Source organism: Talpa occidentalis, unplaced genomic scaffold (genome assembly GCF_014898055.3).
Source record: "Talpa occidentalis isolate TD23 unplaced genomic scaffold, MPIMG_talOcc4v2.1, whole genome shotgun sequence".
Taxonomy (NCBI): Eukaryota; Metazoa; Chordata; class Mammalia; order Eulipotyphla; family Talpidae; genus Talpa; species Talpa occidentalis.
Window position 1 is genome coordinate 94,039,959 of NW_026555331.1, and position 18,352 is coordinate 94,058,310.

The following is an 18,352-nucleotide window of genomic DNA, read 5'->3' on the forward strand; positions in this document are numbered from 1 at the left end:
TTTGACAAGTTAAAAATTTTACTTTCATTACTATGCACATTAATTGACACGATTTTAGTTTTAACATATTCAATTTTATCAATATTTTAAGTGACTAGCACTTTATTATAAGAAAAGTTTGCTAAGCCAAAGATCAGAAAAAAATTGACATATACACTTAAAGTTTCAGTTTTACTTTTGACATAGGAATTCTATGTGGTGTGAGGTAGGAAATATATTCTATTAGAATTAGAATTAAAATATAATGCATGTCACAATATTCTATTACGGTGTTTCGTGAGAGGGATCACTTTATTCTCTTCCATTCTCTCCCTTCTCCCTCCCTCTCTTCCTGTTTTTCTCCCTCTCTCCATCCCTTCCATCTATGCTTCCTTCCTTCCAGAGTTAATGCACCTATTTCTCTTATCAGTTTTAAATCAGTCTTTTCATTTATTGTATAATTCAAAATTTTACTGTGTAACAGAACCATAAATGAAATTTTCACTTCTGAATACAATTCTTTCTGGAATCTCAATATTCTTTGTTTTTTCCATGAATTTATTTATCCCTGTACCAGTACCACATGCTTATAATTACCAAACCCTTAAAGTAAGTCTACATTTCTTAGAACATGAATAATTTTGACTATTATTCCTTCTTTCTTTTTGCTTTTCTATATATAGAGTATGCATCTGTTATATATATAGATGTATTAGATGTCATATTCCACAAAAATAAAATATATAAAAACAAAGAAAAAATATGATTTTAATTGGACTTATATCAAGCCCACTGATCAATTTTGGAAGAAATAACTCTATTTTCTTAATTAAGTATCTTTATGAATATAGGATCATTTGATACATTTGAATATTATTTAATGTCCTTCCGCAGAGTTTTTTAATTATCTGCTAACATGTCTAGCATATATTTTGTAAGATTTACTTTTGGCTGTTTCATAGTTTGTGCTGATATTTTAAATATTTTTAAATGGCTTACAAATATTATTGTTTTTGTTACTGATATATAAAAATATATTTGACTTACATATTGATCTTATACCAGTCACATTATTTCTAATTTTTCTATTATATTTTATTGTAGTCATTTGAATTTCTATGTAAATAATTATATTACAAGTTAATAAAAATGCTACTATTAGTGATCTCCAATACTTATAATTGTTATTTATTTCCCTGTCTTATTGTGTTGACCCAAACTCTGATATATTGTGGAATTGGAATATTCATCAAGAACACCCATATTGTCCCTCAGTTTAAATGGAACAACTGTATAATTTCTTCATTGAAATATGACTGCTGTAGGAATTTTCATTTTATTTCTTTCTTTTTTGTCATTTTTGACTGACATCCCTTATAAAGTTTCCTTCTATTCCTATCCCTATAAACTTTCTATAGTAATAATTTATATAAAATGTATCAATATTAATTTTTGCATCTTTTTTTTTTTATGGGACCCTCCCTGGTGGCCAGGGATCAAACTGGCACTGCAGAGGCTGAGGCAGCTTCACAACCCAGCACTCAACCACTGCACCACCAGGTGAGGCCCCAATTTTTGGCATCTTTTAAGCTATATGGTTGATTTCATTTAACTGGTGAATATGGGAATATACATTTATGTAATTCTGCAGTATTAAACCCTTCTTATGATCCTTTCATGTACTCAAAAATAGACATTGCTTAGTAATATTTTTTATAAATGAATTATGTTGTTTGCTAGTATTTTATTTAGAAACTTGCACCTATATTTATGAACACAAAAGACATCATTTTTCTTTCTCATTACCTCCATTCTAATATTTTATCAAAATTATTCTGTCTCATAGAATGAGTTGCAGAGTGTGCTCTCATTTTCTACTTGTGGAAGTATTTGTACAATTTTATAAGTTCCTTAAATGAGTAGAATTTGAAATATAAAACAATTAGATTTCAGGTGAGTCGTTGATTTCTTTTTTTTAATAGAAAGGTCTTAAATAATTATTTCAAATTCTTTAAGAATTATTTAAAAATCAAATGTTCTAATTCCTAAATTAGTATTTGCTTGTTTTTTAAATTAATTTGTTGATTCTCCTAACTTTTCAAACATTTTTTTTTTTATTGACGTCTATGAAAGATTTTCCATATATTCCAGTAGCTGGAAAGTTTACCACAAAGCAACTTGTTTCTGGTGAAAGCCTGATCATCCATTTGACTCACCATTGTTCTTCTATTCCATGATGTTGTTTCATCTGTTATTCATTCTTGCTTTCTTTAAAAATTGTCATCAATGGTTCTTCAGCAGCATCCTACCCCCAAACATAAACCCCACGTGACTATCGGACCAGCTTACTCTATAAATTGAGTGCTAAATGGACTGAAATATTGACTTCTCTATTTTAACTTCTTAAGCCACTCAATCCATGCAGATTTTCCTAGAGATTCATTCATTCCTTTTTTCACTCATACACTGAATATTTATACATTCTGAGCTTCATTCCCTTACGCATAAAATGGAATTAACACCACTTGCCTCATTGAGCAACTTTCAGGGATAAGTGAAATGTGTATACAAATTATGTTACTATCTACAGGTTATAACTAATATACTACTTTTCTTCATAAAAAGTAATGTATATGTTATAGATCAGTGTGACACCCCTTTGTGTACCCACTTTGTTCTACCTCCAATATTTTAGCAAAACAGTCAGAGAACTTCTTAACAAGTAAAATTATGTGGACAGGCAAAAAATGCCTACTTGCAATCTGAAACAGTAATCAATGAAATATTGGAAGACCTGTATTACATTTTGGGGACAGAGTGCAGAGGAAAATAGCTATGGCAGACAACAAGCAAATGCAAGAGACCTGGCAAAAGCCAAAATGGCAGAGTTCTGTTGGGGTATGGACTTTTCACCTACTGAGAATACAAGATCAGCAGATGTGTGGATCTCACCTCATAAGCCATTTGAACAATGGGGAGGGTAAAAGAATCAGGGGTGTCTGGAAGAAGTCCACTTGTGGAAACTGCTGCTCTGTGTACTTACTGTTCACCCATCAATGGCAAAGGTTAATATGAAGAATTAGTTAGCATAAACATTTTGCAATGACATAATTATGTATCACTTCTGGATTATTCATGGTATTTTCATGGAAAATTTTTGAAATTAAAAATTAAAATTATTTATGAAATGATTTTTGAGCTTTCAATGTTGGTCATTACAGTCTACTAGAAAACTTACTATTATTATCCACAGTGCTAAATTTGAAAGAGATCCCATGTTAATGTGTAGGTTTAGTAATTATGTATCAGATAGTTCTTATCACATTTACTCAACTGCCATCACTATAGCACACAATAAAAAAAGGGAGTGGTTAGATCATGATGCTTAATATCACTAGCATCATAAGTAACTTAATATAAATTAAGATATTTCATCTAAAATTTAGAAGTCTACTTTGCATTCTAATGAGCATTATGATAAAAATGATAGGGACAAATTAGGAAGTTTTCCTATGTACCTATCAATAGTATTTTAAAAACACAGTGGGAAAACTTTTTAAGAAAGAAGAATAGCTACAGTACTGATTCTATAATTTTACTTTGCCTTATAATCGGATTCTTAAATGACATTATGTAATTTTTCTTACAAAGCATTTTTATTACAAAATCATCATTATTCAAAGGACTAACTGGTATTTCCATTTATATAAAATTTTGATGCACTAAGTAGAAATCAGATTAAACATAATAATAAACATAGGCTCTTAAGTAGTACACATTTATATCTTATAAAAATTATTTGATATATAGGGGAAACCAGTGTGAGATTCATAAACATTGTTAGCATAATAATATGCAATGAATTCTCACTTAATTGTACACATTCATGTGCCTTGTATAAAAGAAACACAAGGTTGAAGGAACAAGGACTTGAACATTTGTTATCAATTCTCTTCCTTTTCCTCCCCTTTGTTTAGAAAAAAGTTTATAAGAGCTTTCCTTCTTAACAAGTCTGCATTCTGACTTAAGTATTTATTGTTAGAAACAAGCATACTTATCTCTTATTATTCAGCTCAATTCATATCCATAAGTGCTCATATACAGTTTCATATAATTCTGATAGTTACAAGATTATATGGCTTCACAATTGCCTCACTCGAAATTAGGTTGAGTTTTCTGGACTGTGATATTACTATTGTTTTTGAAATTATATTTATAGTTTAGAGAACCAATTCTTAATGTCTTCCACCTTGTTTTCTTATTCCCAGAATGCATCCATACATATCTTAGTATCATTGATATTGTTGCTGCAACCACTTTTAAAAAATGTGAGCAAGAAGAAGCAATTCTGTGCCTTAAAGTTTGCTCTGTCCTACATAACAAAAATGAGAGGGTGTTATATTTCATCTTTTTGATACAGTGATGATATAAGTATAATGTTCTTCCCTATCATTTCAGCTTACAGTAAAACTAATTATAACCATGTCTTCCTATCTTATATCTTGCTTATTTTACCAATAAACTGTAAATGTTAGGTAAACTAGGAAATGTACCTGCTTCAACAAATTGGTGAGTATTCCGAGGATACTGTATAGAAAGTACAGTTTTACTATATTGGGGGTGATATACCTCATGTAGATAAGTGAGTTAGTTATTTAAAAATATGATTTAGATTCATCATTATGAGCCCCATATAATTTAATGCTAGAAGTTATGTTCAAGGAATTTGAAAAAAATATGTACCGGTGAGCCATTAATTACTGAAATCAAAAGGGGTATATGTGTGTGTGTGTGTGTGTGTGCATGTGTGTGTGTGTTTTAGCTAAGAAACAGTGAAGGGAAGAAGAAAGAGAGAGAAGCAGAGAGAAATAACAAAGTGAAATACAAAATAAGAGATTATTCTGGGATACCTCTGATGTTATATCACTAAATAACTTTAATACTCGACCCTGTGTATAAATGACTGAGGAAAAAAGTCAGTAAACACAAGCTATGTAATGTGGTCTAAATGTCTGCTCCTTTTTTGACTAGTACACATAATTCTCAGAAATTTAATGTTTTAAAAGATATGTCAAAGTCTCTCAAGTCATTTTGGAATGAACAAAATTTTATTGAAGCTATTCATGATTTCATTAGTGTAGTGAAACACTTTTGTAAAGGTCTTATTCTATAATTTTGTTACTTGGAAAATAATAATCCTTTTAAGATATATATATATATAAACATAAATTAGTATAGTTAGTATTGAAGAGACAAGTAATTGAAAAAAAATGACTTAAAGTCGGCATTTTTATTGGATGGAGTTAATTCATATCATAATGTATACTATAGTTATATGAAATTTGAGTTGAATTTTGAAGATGTGGTACATGTTAATTTGCTGATGAATTGAGGGACAGGCATGAGTATGATTTAAGTGAAGAGTTAACATGCAAAAAAAATAAAGGAGAATAAAGTATACTAAGAATGTGATTAGATGAGAGAGGTTTGCAGCATGAAATAATGCATGGGGAATGGGAAAAAAAAATGGTCTTTCCATTTCTCAAGGTAGGAAATTAAAATTTGGGAAAGTGTGAGAAAATGAGTTTAGTATTAGATATGTATAATTTGAGATCTCCATTACACACAAATAAGAAATTGTTAATTAAGTTGATAAATAAATCTATGTGGGACCCCAAAGAGAAATTTTAGATGGAAGAAGATATTCAAGATATTCTGAAGTAAAACCTCAAGAGGCATATGAAGAGGAAACACCATCCAGTGGTTATAAGGATGATGATGGAGTATAACAGGCATGATTTGGCTCTTTTAAGATATTTAAGTCTTCAGCAAATCATTTAAGCACAAGTTTCCTTATCTGGAGAAAATTCCTAACTAATAAGGTTCTCATAATTCTTCCATAATCCTGGTATTAAAGCAACAAAGCAATATTATTATTATAAAATTATGGAGGAAAATTCACAAGAAATGAATGGAATTCTGAGTATGAAATTCAAGGCAAATGTGTCATTAAATGGACTAAGGAGAATAAATCCAGGTATATAAAAAGTACCACTTTAGAAATGGGAGGCATTGACTTTCTAATATGAAATGGAAAAGAGATTTATAAGAAAGGTGAAAACAAATGAGCATTTATTTGATATAACATCAACAAGTACTCTCCCCAATATCTCCAAAGTCCAGCTGCACTGAGAAGGAGATGGGAAAGTGGAAGATAAACCCATTTTATCAAGAGTACAGTTATAAAGAGAACAAGAAGTTGAGATGGTAAGCAGCTTTACATTTTGTCAAATTAAAAATGTGAGTTTTATCAATTTTACATGTTGCTCATTTTTTGCAAGTCTACAATGACCCGGGAATTGTTTGTCCACATGCACCTTGACTCGGACATTTAACCTCTATCCATTCCCGTTGTGCTTAGTATAACACATTAATCATTGTACATATTTTCATAAACTGATTCAAATCACCTTAATAAAGAGTGGACACATGTTAAGAGGACTTAACTGTATTAGTAAAAAGCCAATAGAACAGGATCAACTTCCAATGAAATAACAAGGTGGGGAAAATAAATGAAGTGTTGAAGAGAAAGAGGAACAGGGACTCAGAGCAGAATTTGAATATATCTCATGTAGGAGGAGTGATGCCTCATCACAGAGATAATTATAGATAATAAAGTTAACATGGGTATGAATATCAATGTGTTCATAAGAGTTAAGTAATGAAAATAAGTTGAGATATCTCCTTCCTATCATGTCTGAGTAATAAATTAGGAGCAGGGGTGAATACTGATTTTATGGGATGTGATGATTATAAAATTTAAAATGCTCTTTAAGAGAAAAATGCAGGGCCTCCCTGGTGGCACAAGGGGTTAAGCACCGCACTGTGAAGCTATCCTTGGCCTCTGGAGCACAAGTTCGATCCCCGGCTGGCCAAAGAGAATCAGCAGACCTCTCCTGACTCGCCCGATGCTCCCCTCAGCAGTGTACTTTGGTCAATCTGCCTATTCTGTTCCCCAATGTCTCTGGTGAATCCTCTCACCCCCTGCATCTCTGACCTGTACCCTAGCTCTTGTATGCATAAATAAATAAATCTTTAAAAAATGTTATACATGTGGGTTTTATAAGTCAAATATAATATATATACATCATAATAAATATATATTTATTTAGAATTAAAAAATCACAGATTGTAAATTGAAGATAATTCACAAAAACTATGTAAGTATAGAATAAAATAAAGTTATTATTTAACTGCTTAATATATTGAAAATTATATTTGACTTATTTTTATACAACAATTCTGAACATTATTTTTATATATAGAGAAGATGAGATCAAATTGTAGATTTTTATAGGCTGATTACCTCATTAATAAACCACCCTAAAATTACAAACGTCTTGAGTTTTAGAGTTTTAAGTGGAAGAGCACGGTCTAATCTGGATAAGGGAACTATGATGAGAGGTGTGACATTAGCGAGTTAAGATTTAAAACCTTACTTTTATTTTTTCAAAAGGTTCCTTGGTGGCTGTAGAATCAGTTGAACAGTTAAATAAGTTGTGTATACAGACATAGTATTTTGAAGCAAATATTGATCTTTAGCATATCTGTGTTTGTGGTTTCCGTATGGTCAGTGATATATCCAAAGCTCCCATCATCAATGCTATCTATTAACAAATATTTTGTCTATTATGTACTCATGGACACTCTTCAAGAAGTTAACAAGCTAACAATTAATATTCTTATTTTAATTAGTAGAATACTAAAATCTCTTTGAATGTGATTATGATTTATGTACACAGCACATTACAAGGAATCAATGCATACACTTTCATTTCTATTTTACAAGTAAGAACCATAATTTTGACATGTTTGCTCTATTAAGGTTTGTATTCAAATTATCATGAAAGAAATAACTGAATCATGAGTGCTGAACTTTTTAACTGAGTTTATGATATTACTAATAACATATGTTATCCCTTTATCCAAATGAACTTTTAAAAAAAAAAAGTCTGTAAATTGCATGCATTCAAGTCATTATTTCAATAAACTGGTTTTCTATTTAAATCACTGTCATTTCTTTGCTACAAAAATGACACAAGTTGATCTTTTCAAAATTCTTCAATTTATGAAGCAAAATATTAAAGAGTTATCGCTTCAACTTTTTACTTTAGCGTTCATATTCATTACAACTCCTTGTTCTTATATGTGCTAGTTGAAGCGATAACATATAAGAACAAGGAGTTGAAATGAATATGAATACTAAAGTAAAAGTTACTGATCTAAAGGAGAAATCATGTGTCAAAGGGTGATATGAAAAGGGATTTTCTACAATTCAAATGACTGTTTTCAGCAATTCTCTGAAGCTGCCCCCACTCACTCCTGAGTGTGTACTAACACTTACAATAAAGCTTCTTTTCTAACTCACCTAAAAAAAAAAGTGATTGCCTTTGAGCAGAAACTATGCTACTAATTTTGAAGCCAATATTGAGACTTCTTTAGCAATTTTGGGCTTATGGTTTGTATGTGGTTTGTGATATCACCAAAGCACCTGTCATCGATTATAAGTGTTGATAAATATTTTGTATAAGCCATGTATTCAAGATCTCTTTTTAGGAAGTATAAATTGCAAAATTTTCATTTAATATACATTTTTGAGTTAATTTTTTCTAAAAGCTTTTGCTGAAAAATAAAAAAGTGCTGCAAAACATTAATACTTATAAATGCAAAACTACACATTTAATCTTTAAAAATCACTGAAAAGGAAAATTCAAACTACCATTAAATGTACTAGATAGGATTACACATCTCTTTTTCTTACATTTAAATCACATATATAATCTATGATATCCCACAATCTCCACTGACACTTTGCATCTCATGGGAGATGGGTGGCCACAGCATAATGGATGACACGCCAGGCCTATCAGTTGGCTAACAGAGTCTATCAGTGAATATTTAATTTTGTTTTTGAATTCACTACACACCGTACCTCAGAAGTTGTTATGGTCTTTATATGTGAGAAGAGTTGGAAAAGCAGTTGTTCTGCTAATGTTCCAGAGGCAATGATTACATGTTAAAATGTGAACTCTGTACATTGGACAAATATGTGTCTTATATCCTAGTAGAGGATAACACATCAGAAGCTGGATGTACAACTTGAAGAGCTCCAGAAACCATCATCATCAGAGTTTATTATAATGTACCCACTTAAATGAAAAATATAGCAGGAATAAATTGTGGACTTAGTGAAAGAATTTAGTGGCTAGCAGAGGGGAGGAGGGTGGGAGTGGGTGGAGAGGGAAGGAGGTAGAGGGATATTGGCAATGGTGGTTTGGTGGAGGGTGAGTGGAACAAGTGCACATAATGGAAAAGCAAAACTGCAACCAAAACAAAAATTTAAAATTTAAGAGTATATATATATATATATATATATATATATATATATATATATGTGTGTGTGTGTGTGTGTGTGTGTGTGTATGTGTGTGTGTATTTATACACACAAATGTGTGTGTGTCTGTGTGTGTGTAAGTAAAGATGTGAAGATACTGGGCAAATACTAAATTGGGCTAGATGTTAGAAAACTAAAAATAAACCAGAAGAGTCCTGCACAACTGAAATATCATCACAGTAATTGAAAAACCCCACAGTAATTGAAAGACCCCTCAGGGCATCTGAATATGCTACTATGAGCTGCTCCAGCCAACTGGCCTTGCTAACATCCCCCATCATGTCAAATATTCTTCTATCATAATGCTTTCCTCTTGCTTCTCACTCTGCCTTAAAAGTTCTCCTATGAGACAACAAATGGCAGTTCCTTTATCTCCTTTTGTCTGTACTTCTTGAGTTCTTCCTTGCTTGGTCTATATTAAAAAGCAACCACACAGGAGCCTCCCTGGTGGTGCAAGTGGTTAAGATGCAACCTGTGAAGCAATCTGCAGCCTCTGCAGCACGAGTTCAATTCCCCAGCCAGCCAGGTAGCAACCCACATGGTGCAGACTTTTCCTGGCTCACCCACTGCTCCCCTCAGCAGTGTATTTCAGTCAATCTGCCTGTTCTGTTTCTCATTCTGTCTCTGGTGAATCCTCTCACCCTTCCCACACACACCTCTGGCCTGTACCCCCATTCTTGTATGGATAAATAAATCTTTAAAAAAAACTCACAGAATACACTACCAGTGTACATGCTGTTCATGTTTTCCTGTTGATATATGCATATTTTATTAGTTTAATGTGTTTTCTACACTAAAATATAAAATATATATATAGTATATTTACTTTATAATATAAGGACACAAAGTCTGTTGTTCAAAATTGATTGTTAACAGTTGTGTCTGGCATCTGGAAGTCAATGAATAAATATATGATAAATCAATTTATATTGTTATCATTGTTGTTAAGCTACCATCACTTTGTAATTAATTGTGGCATCATTATTTGAGTGTGAACTGCACTAGCCATTGTTATTTTTCTAATTAAATATAGAAGTGGTTACTACACCATCATTTTTAAAGGATTCTGAGATAATCATATACTGTGAGTTTTCTCATTTCCACTCACTAGCAAGACACCGTCCTTTTACTGCCTTGCACTGATGGTTACGTTGTACCAGGTTGCTTGCTGGGACAGCTTAGATAATAGTAACTGAGTATTTAAATAAAATAACTTATGTTATTTATGAAAAACTTCACTTTATAGAAAAAATAAGGAACAGGTTAATGGATATATGCCAATGAGTTGGTTATTTTCAACAGCCAACTCAGGAGAAAATGTGCATTTTTTTTTAGTGTTCAGGGAATTTCAGTACATAATGACTTTAAACAATAATAAATGCATCTCTAATTGCTCTTTAGCCAACTACTATTCCTTTCTTCATGAAATGAATAGTAAAATCAGATTTTTCAATATCTTTAAAATCATACTCCATTGGTTGATATATATGGAAAACGACCAAAAGCTGCAATAGCCCAAGTGGAGGATTACCCCAAATGGAATTCTGTAAGGCAAGCAATTATATGACTTTGTTATTTGCAGCAGCATGTTATGGTTTTCTTACTTTTATTAACCTGGATATCTTTAACTTATAAATCAAATTTTAAACTCAATTGCTCTAAGTGATGAAGGCAGAGACAGAATTATGCTCACATATATAATGGAGGAGGAGGGTGCAAAATCATCTGCATCATATTTTATGACTAATCATAGAATTGAAAGTGTGAGTTGAGTGCTTCATTTTTACATTAATAAAGTGATGATATTTTATCCTTGATACTTCCAGTAGAATCGGACTGAATTTTGATGAACATTTGCTTAGCCTTGAGGATTTTGTTCAGTGTTCTGACATTACAAGATTCATAACAAGAGACATATGTAATAGGTCACAAGTTCTAAATCCAGAGATATTTGATTAACTATAATATGGTAGAAACTTTGTGTTATAGGACATCTTAAATTAAGAAAATAATGAATTCTGTGGAATTTGTCATTTTTTTCTAAGTTTCACGTCTATTTCAACAGGAGAATATATTATGAGGCTTCACTATGGAGATAAGTTTAACACTTAAAATATGTGAATCTGTAGGTTGACTGTAAAGTTTAATTTTTTAAGTTGTATATGTTTCCTATTTAGTTCAGGTAGATGAAACACCCATAAAGCATCTATCTTACACACAATTCATTATACCTTATTATGCTGATCAATCTGAAAAATAATCTATATAGCTTAAAATATTTAACTTTTATTTCAATTCAACAAATAATTATTTTTTACTTAAATATTTTAAAAATGATATTAGAATAAACCATCTGTGCTTCCATGAAGCTTAAAATAGGGAACAAGCAATGTCACAAGTATACAGATAATTTGATATTAACTTTTCATAAGTCACATTAGCATAAGCAGTTGGTGTAACAGCTAGAGATGTGCATATTTATTTTAATGTTATGAAGGAAAAAAAAATCCCTCATCATTCTATGAAGACCAGAGTTGTATATATTTCACACTTGATTTTTTCTAAATAATTTATACCTCCAAATAATTTACTCAGTTATATTACAATAAAATACACATCATCACACTTTTATGATATGGATTCTAGTTTTAGACATCTTCAAAAAGAATAATCAGGATCAGAGTGAGAGTTTATATAAGGTGATACAACGGAAGCAAATAAACACCAATTTCTATCTTGAAAACAATTGAAGATTAAAAGTGAAATTATCTGCTATTTACTGGATAATTTACAGTAGGGATAAGCATACTTTCATTATATCAGGAAATGCTTCTACTTTATTAACAGAGTCAGAGAAGGAAATATATAAATATAGGATGAGAACCGAGATGCATACAAAAAGATTAAAGTATCTGATATGGTAAAGAGGAAAAATGGGGGGGGATGGAATTAAAAGAATGAAAAACTGCAGTCTCGATCATGAGGTAACATGAAATTCAACAAAACGTCATCCAAATTTGTATCTTAAAAACACGAGACATTAACACATTGGCTAAATTTTGAAGAGTTACAGTAAATAAAACAGTCTGTCATAAGAAACAAAAACCAGATTAATGAAGCAAAGAAAGGGTACACTACTCTGATATATATCATTTCATCATAAATGAAGTAGGTCAAAGCCATGGTGAAACCATGAACTAATGAGCAAATTTTGTTGGGACAACTAGATTTCAGTTTGGAGAAAAAAAATGTTCTGCCCTTTACACTAATATGTCACTGCATCTTTAAGAAAAACACAATCTTTAGAGACTAATGACAACAATTTTAAACAAAATGTAAAAGTAATAAGAGACGATACACAGGACACTTCCATAATCTTGACTTGAGGAAAGGTTTTCTCAAACATATGTATTCAAGAAATCATTCAGCATAAAATTAGCAGATGGAAATTTTAAATGTTTAAAAGATAAAGTGAAAAGATAATACATAAACTGAAAGCAGAGAGAACAAACTAGAAGAAAACATTTGCAAAATATATAAAATGATTTTAATATTAATAAAATGGGATCTTAAAAAAGAACATAAAAAAGGCGAGCTAATCAAAACAACACTGGACAAATATAAGAACATGTGCTTTACATAAGAAATACAAAAAAGTTTATTACACATAAGAAAAAAATGCTTGTTTGAAGCATCTGTTGTTTTGGCCTTATTTGATTGTGGGGAAATATAATGTTGAATATAATTTTGGAAGGTTTATCAAACAAGCAAACCAACTGTGTTCACCAAACAATGGGGTAGGCACATTGCCACACTAGGACAATGAAAATGTTCTTCTTTGGAATTTGAATCTAAATTTTGATTTTCAGACAGAGATAAAAATGAGTTGTTAATTCATTTGTGGTAACTTGCAAAAATGGTAGTGTAAAGCACTAATGATTGGTAAAGGACTAATGATTAGTGTAAAGGACTATGAATTTACAGGGATTATTGCAAATTTAATTGAGAAGTTACTCCAAATGCAGCATATTAGTATGTCTGTAACACATATTACAGGCCAAATCAAAGATTCTCAATGACGCTTTCACATAATCAACTGAAGAGGTTTTATGAGATTCAAATGCCTAGATCCACCCTCAAATATTCTGAATATGGCTACATCTTCCACTCCTCCTTCAGCCTATACCAATGCCCTTTTAAGAATATATCTATCCTCATTTTTTAAGGAAGACTGATTTACCAATACCCCTCCATGATATATCCAAAGTACCTCAAAAGACTTCAGTACAAATACATGATGGGGAATTTGAGGATAGGAAAAGATAGCATTTGATGAGTGGGCAGTATTTCAGATAATAAAATGTGCTATCTACCATCTCTGAAAAGAGAGCGAGAGATCAAGAGTTTAAGAAACACCTATTCAATAGTACTAGCAATAACAGGTTTCGCACTAGGAAATGGAAAGCACAGGACAGAAATTTAGTGATGGAAAGACAATTACTGTAAGTAAATTTCTTGGAATGGGCCCATAGTTGGGGCTATATGTGTCCCAAAGGAATGCCAGTCAGCATTTTTTAAGTTACTCCCAGTGAGTATTCAAAAAGCTCACGTTTACATTGGAAGGGGTGGAGGTTATGGAATAAACATTAATTTATCTTCAAAAAGAAGGCTAGTTACTGACTCTGGAATACTCAATTGTCATCAAAGGAACCAATTAGTGAATTCCAATATGTTACTATTCCTCAAGGGAACCTAAGCCAGTGACTTAGAGGCAGCCTAAATTTACTGGGCCCATTCTATAATGCAAGTGCAGCCATTTTCCTCACTGTACTAGACAGTCGTTTAGCAATTGAATTTACTTTTCCTTCCCATTATGCCTTTCAATGGTCATAGCAATTGACTTACTGAATACCTTTTACACAATCAGAGTGTCTCAAATATGGCTTTCTTCTTCCAAGGAAATCATTTCACAGAGAAGGAAGAAAAACAGCGGGTTGATGACTGCTTAGACTTAAAGGGCTTCTTATATATTTTATCAAGGAGAAGCAAACAGTCAATAGAGCATTGGAACTGTTTACTGAAAACTCAGTCACTGATTCAGTGCAAGCACTTAGACGATGTACTGGCAAACAGCTGTAGCCCATGCCCTGAGTTATATGGTTATATGACATAGCTTCACACAATTCACAAAACATGGTCTGGAAACACTGGTGGTTAATTTTTTGTGTCAATTTGACTGGCCACAGGGCACTCAGATAGTTAGATCTCTACTCAGGGCATTATTCTGTTGTTTTTTTCTCTGAGTGTTTTTTTTTTTTTTTTTTTTGCATGGGATTGGCAGTCAAATGGGTAGACTGTGTAAAGCAGACTGTCCTATATAATGGAAGCGGGCCTTATAAAATTGTTTGAGGGACTGAATAAAACAAAAGGCTGACCTTGTCCCAAGAAAGAATTCCCCAATCTAATAGCCTTCACAGTGAAATACTGGCTTTTTCTGGTATACGTAATTTGTCAACCTTTGCAAACAGGAACAAAACCCACAGATTTTGAATTTGTCAGCCTACATAACATGTGAGTCAATTTGTTAAAATAAATATTTCTCCATATATTCTACTGGTTTCATTTATCTGAGTAATATATCTATTTTTAAATAGTTTGCTTCCCATTCTCTCAGTTTTAAAATCTTGTGATTTAGATGTTTCGACACCAAGGACATAGGAATACTACTATATAAGATGATAAAGTTTTCATTGAATTAGAGGTTGAAATTGACACATGGATATTTTGATGCTCTTCATAGCAGTAGATAAATAGATGATGATATCTTGTTATTTGGTGTAACTGATTATGATTTCCAAGGAGAAACAGGTTTGCCACTATATAATGGGAATAGGGAGAAAAAACCAGGATTTCTACTCTTACCAGTTTCGTCAGGTTACATATGGTAATAAAAGCCCAAAACCCTAGTGGCATGCCTTTATAGAAGCATGTATTACTCATTCTATGGGTGTCATAGATGGGTAATTGTGGTGAGAGTTAGGGTATGGAATGGTCTCTCTCTGCCTGCCTTCACTCAATGATCCAATTTAAAAAAAAATCAATATCTAGAATATTGCTCGTCACCTCGGAAAAGGAAAAGAAACTGAAAAATCTACTTGCCACCAACAATTTATTATGAAAGAAAGCCACATGACCACTCTCAATACATAGGGTGAAAATAACTAAAATACAAAATAAGTCCCTAGGATAAGACCTTAAAATATTTGATAAACACCATCAATAATGTCATGTGCCACAGCATCTATTAGTATCAGCCAAATCAAACAATGCCACCAAAGTCTCATATCTATCAGGTAAAGATACTTGAATCATTGCACTGGCAAACATTTCCAAGCAGCCAACATACAAGGAAAATAAATATTTTACATCTCAGCTACAACATTTAATCAGTTGCTAAAGCGAAATAATAAACATTACATATATTTTACTTTTTATATTATTAAAAATATTGTTCAATCAAATCCATATTATAGCTAGATTTATAATTTCCTTCTTGTCTTTCTGTATATTGAGACCAAATGGATGAAAAATGAAAAATCAGTTACCTCCAGAGATATGTTTAAAGAGGACTTGAGAATGGATGTATGACATTGGGTTGTCTACATTTTAGGAGGTTATGTGTTTTTGGAAATGTGTTTAGTACTAGCAATATGTTGACTGGTATATTTATTTTCCAACTTATATGTTCAGCAAAGGAGAGAGATTCACCCAATGGTTAAACTACAATGAAAACCTACTCTTGATTTCCATCATGAATTCATCTTTGATCCACAGGTTGGTTATAGCATCCCCATTGGCCTCAAGGAAACAAACAATTAACATATATACTTGACAGGACTGTCCGTCAAGATTGCCTTTCCCAAAGGAGCCAAGGTTGTCCCACAAGAAACAAGATAGATCAACAAATATGTTTCTCCCTTTTATGCACCCTAAGCAGAGAAATAAGAACAGAAAAGTAACAGAAATCAATTCCTTCCAGGGGTAACTCCCACAGGGAGGGGTAACTCCCACAGGACTTTACCCTTTTATTTCTGATACTCCATTTCATCAAGTCCTATTTCCTATATTTTCTGAAATATGGTTCTTCATTTTCCCATTAATTCTATAAGCAATTCATAATTTTCTAGTAAACATTTTGGTTCATAAGTTAGAGTATATTTCTGTTGCTTATAGAAAGGTCAATCTAATTATGCTATATTCAACTTTATAATGAATATAGCATGCAAACAAAAATGACAAAGGATGTGTTTTTCCCTGGCATGTTGGTCCAAAATAGAAGCTTTTTTAACTTTTTAAATTTAAGAACACCAATTTAAAGGAGGTTATGGGGAATAAGCATTATATAGTGTTGCTGAGACTCTAAATCAATATAAACTGCTTGTTTAGCAATTTGGCATAACCAGAGATTAAAATTGAAAATATTCTCAAGTAATTCTACTAATATCAAACCTATTGTATGAAAATATTTGAAGGGTTTTTCACATAAAAATGTTAATTTTGCATATTCACTAATAATTTAAAACTGTGAGCAATCTAAATGTTCATAAAGAATGGAATAGCTAACAAAACTATGGAATATTGTGCAGTTCTTAAAAATAATGGAACTGGTTAGTATCTCAAAGATATATCCACATATATTCTTGAATAAAAACATCAAGTTGAACAACAATAAAATAGTTATATTCCAAGTTATGGAAAAATATATCTCTATAATAATATATATGAATACATTATATACATACATTAATCTTTATTATATAGATGAAGATCTGGAAGGTTACATACAAATAATTGACAGTGATAATCCCTGAGAACTGGTAATACTTGAAGTAGGATGTTTAATTTATTCTCTAAATAGTATCGATTGGAGCATGGATTTGTATAAGTATATACATTTTTTTTTAGTATATGAAAACAGAATAGAGAACAAGGGGCTGCCTAAAATGGGTAAAGTGAAACATGTAATATATATTCAAAGTTGAGTAGAAAATAATGAAATGATAAAAAAGGGCTAAAATCATTATTCCGGTTACTTATTTAGAACTACAAAACAGTCATTTTATTTATTAGTTAATGTTAGTATAAAAAAATTAGTGGCAAATAACATTAAGGGCATATTATATAGAAAACAGACTTTTATATGCTACATATTCATCACCTGTTTATCTTCACAACTATCCTATAAGGAACTTACTATTTGTCCCACTTTACAGAAAAGACAATAAAGACAGAGGTTATGAGACTTGTAATTAATAGTGCAGATGTTATTCCATTCAACAATGAAATACAGACAAATCCCAGATTTACTTGGTCTGAGTGCAGCTACAGAGGTCATGGAAGAGATTAACTTTTGTGAATGCTCAATTTCTGAAACCTGCTGTACATCAAAGACCAACTTTTTTGAAGTTCAGAGAATATTGAAGAACAAGAAAAGAGCCATCTGTATTAATGTCAAGACTTTAATTTTGCTTGTCTTCATCTACATTGGGACTTTCTGCATGTGGCTCACCTAGCCAATGATCTGATCAAGATTTTATACATTGTGACATGTGGAGCTTGAAAAGGCAGTGTTCAGAGCTAAATCCCTACCATAAGCCTGCCTCCTACAGCAAGGAGGTTCCACAGATCACTGTTCAGCATTTGAATACTGGCCCTAGACAGAAGGTAGCAGAAGTAGAAGACTCTGATGAATAAAAATGTGGAGATCTATTCTAATTGCTTTTCACTTGTTTTTCAATAAATTTACATTTGTTTAATGTAAGACACATGCTATGAATCTTATTAAACTTAATGTCAACAATTTTAATAACCTATAACACTTATTTTAGTCATGATTTTTTTTTTAAAAAGGTTTGTATA

General features: G+C 31.8%; 1 protein-coding gene across 2 annotated transcripts in view; it reads right to left on the reverse strand.

The window, feature by feature from the left end:
• Window positions 1-18,352, reverse strand: part of DGKB (diacylglycerol kinase beta) — an 835,840-nt gene that overhangs the window by 364,923 nt on the left and 452,565 nt on the right. The window lies entirely within an intron of this gene.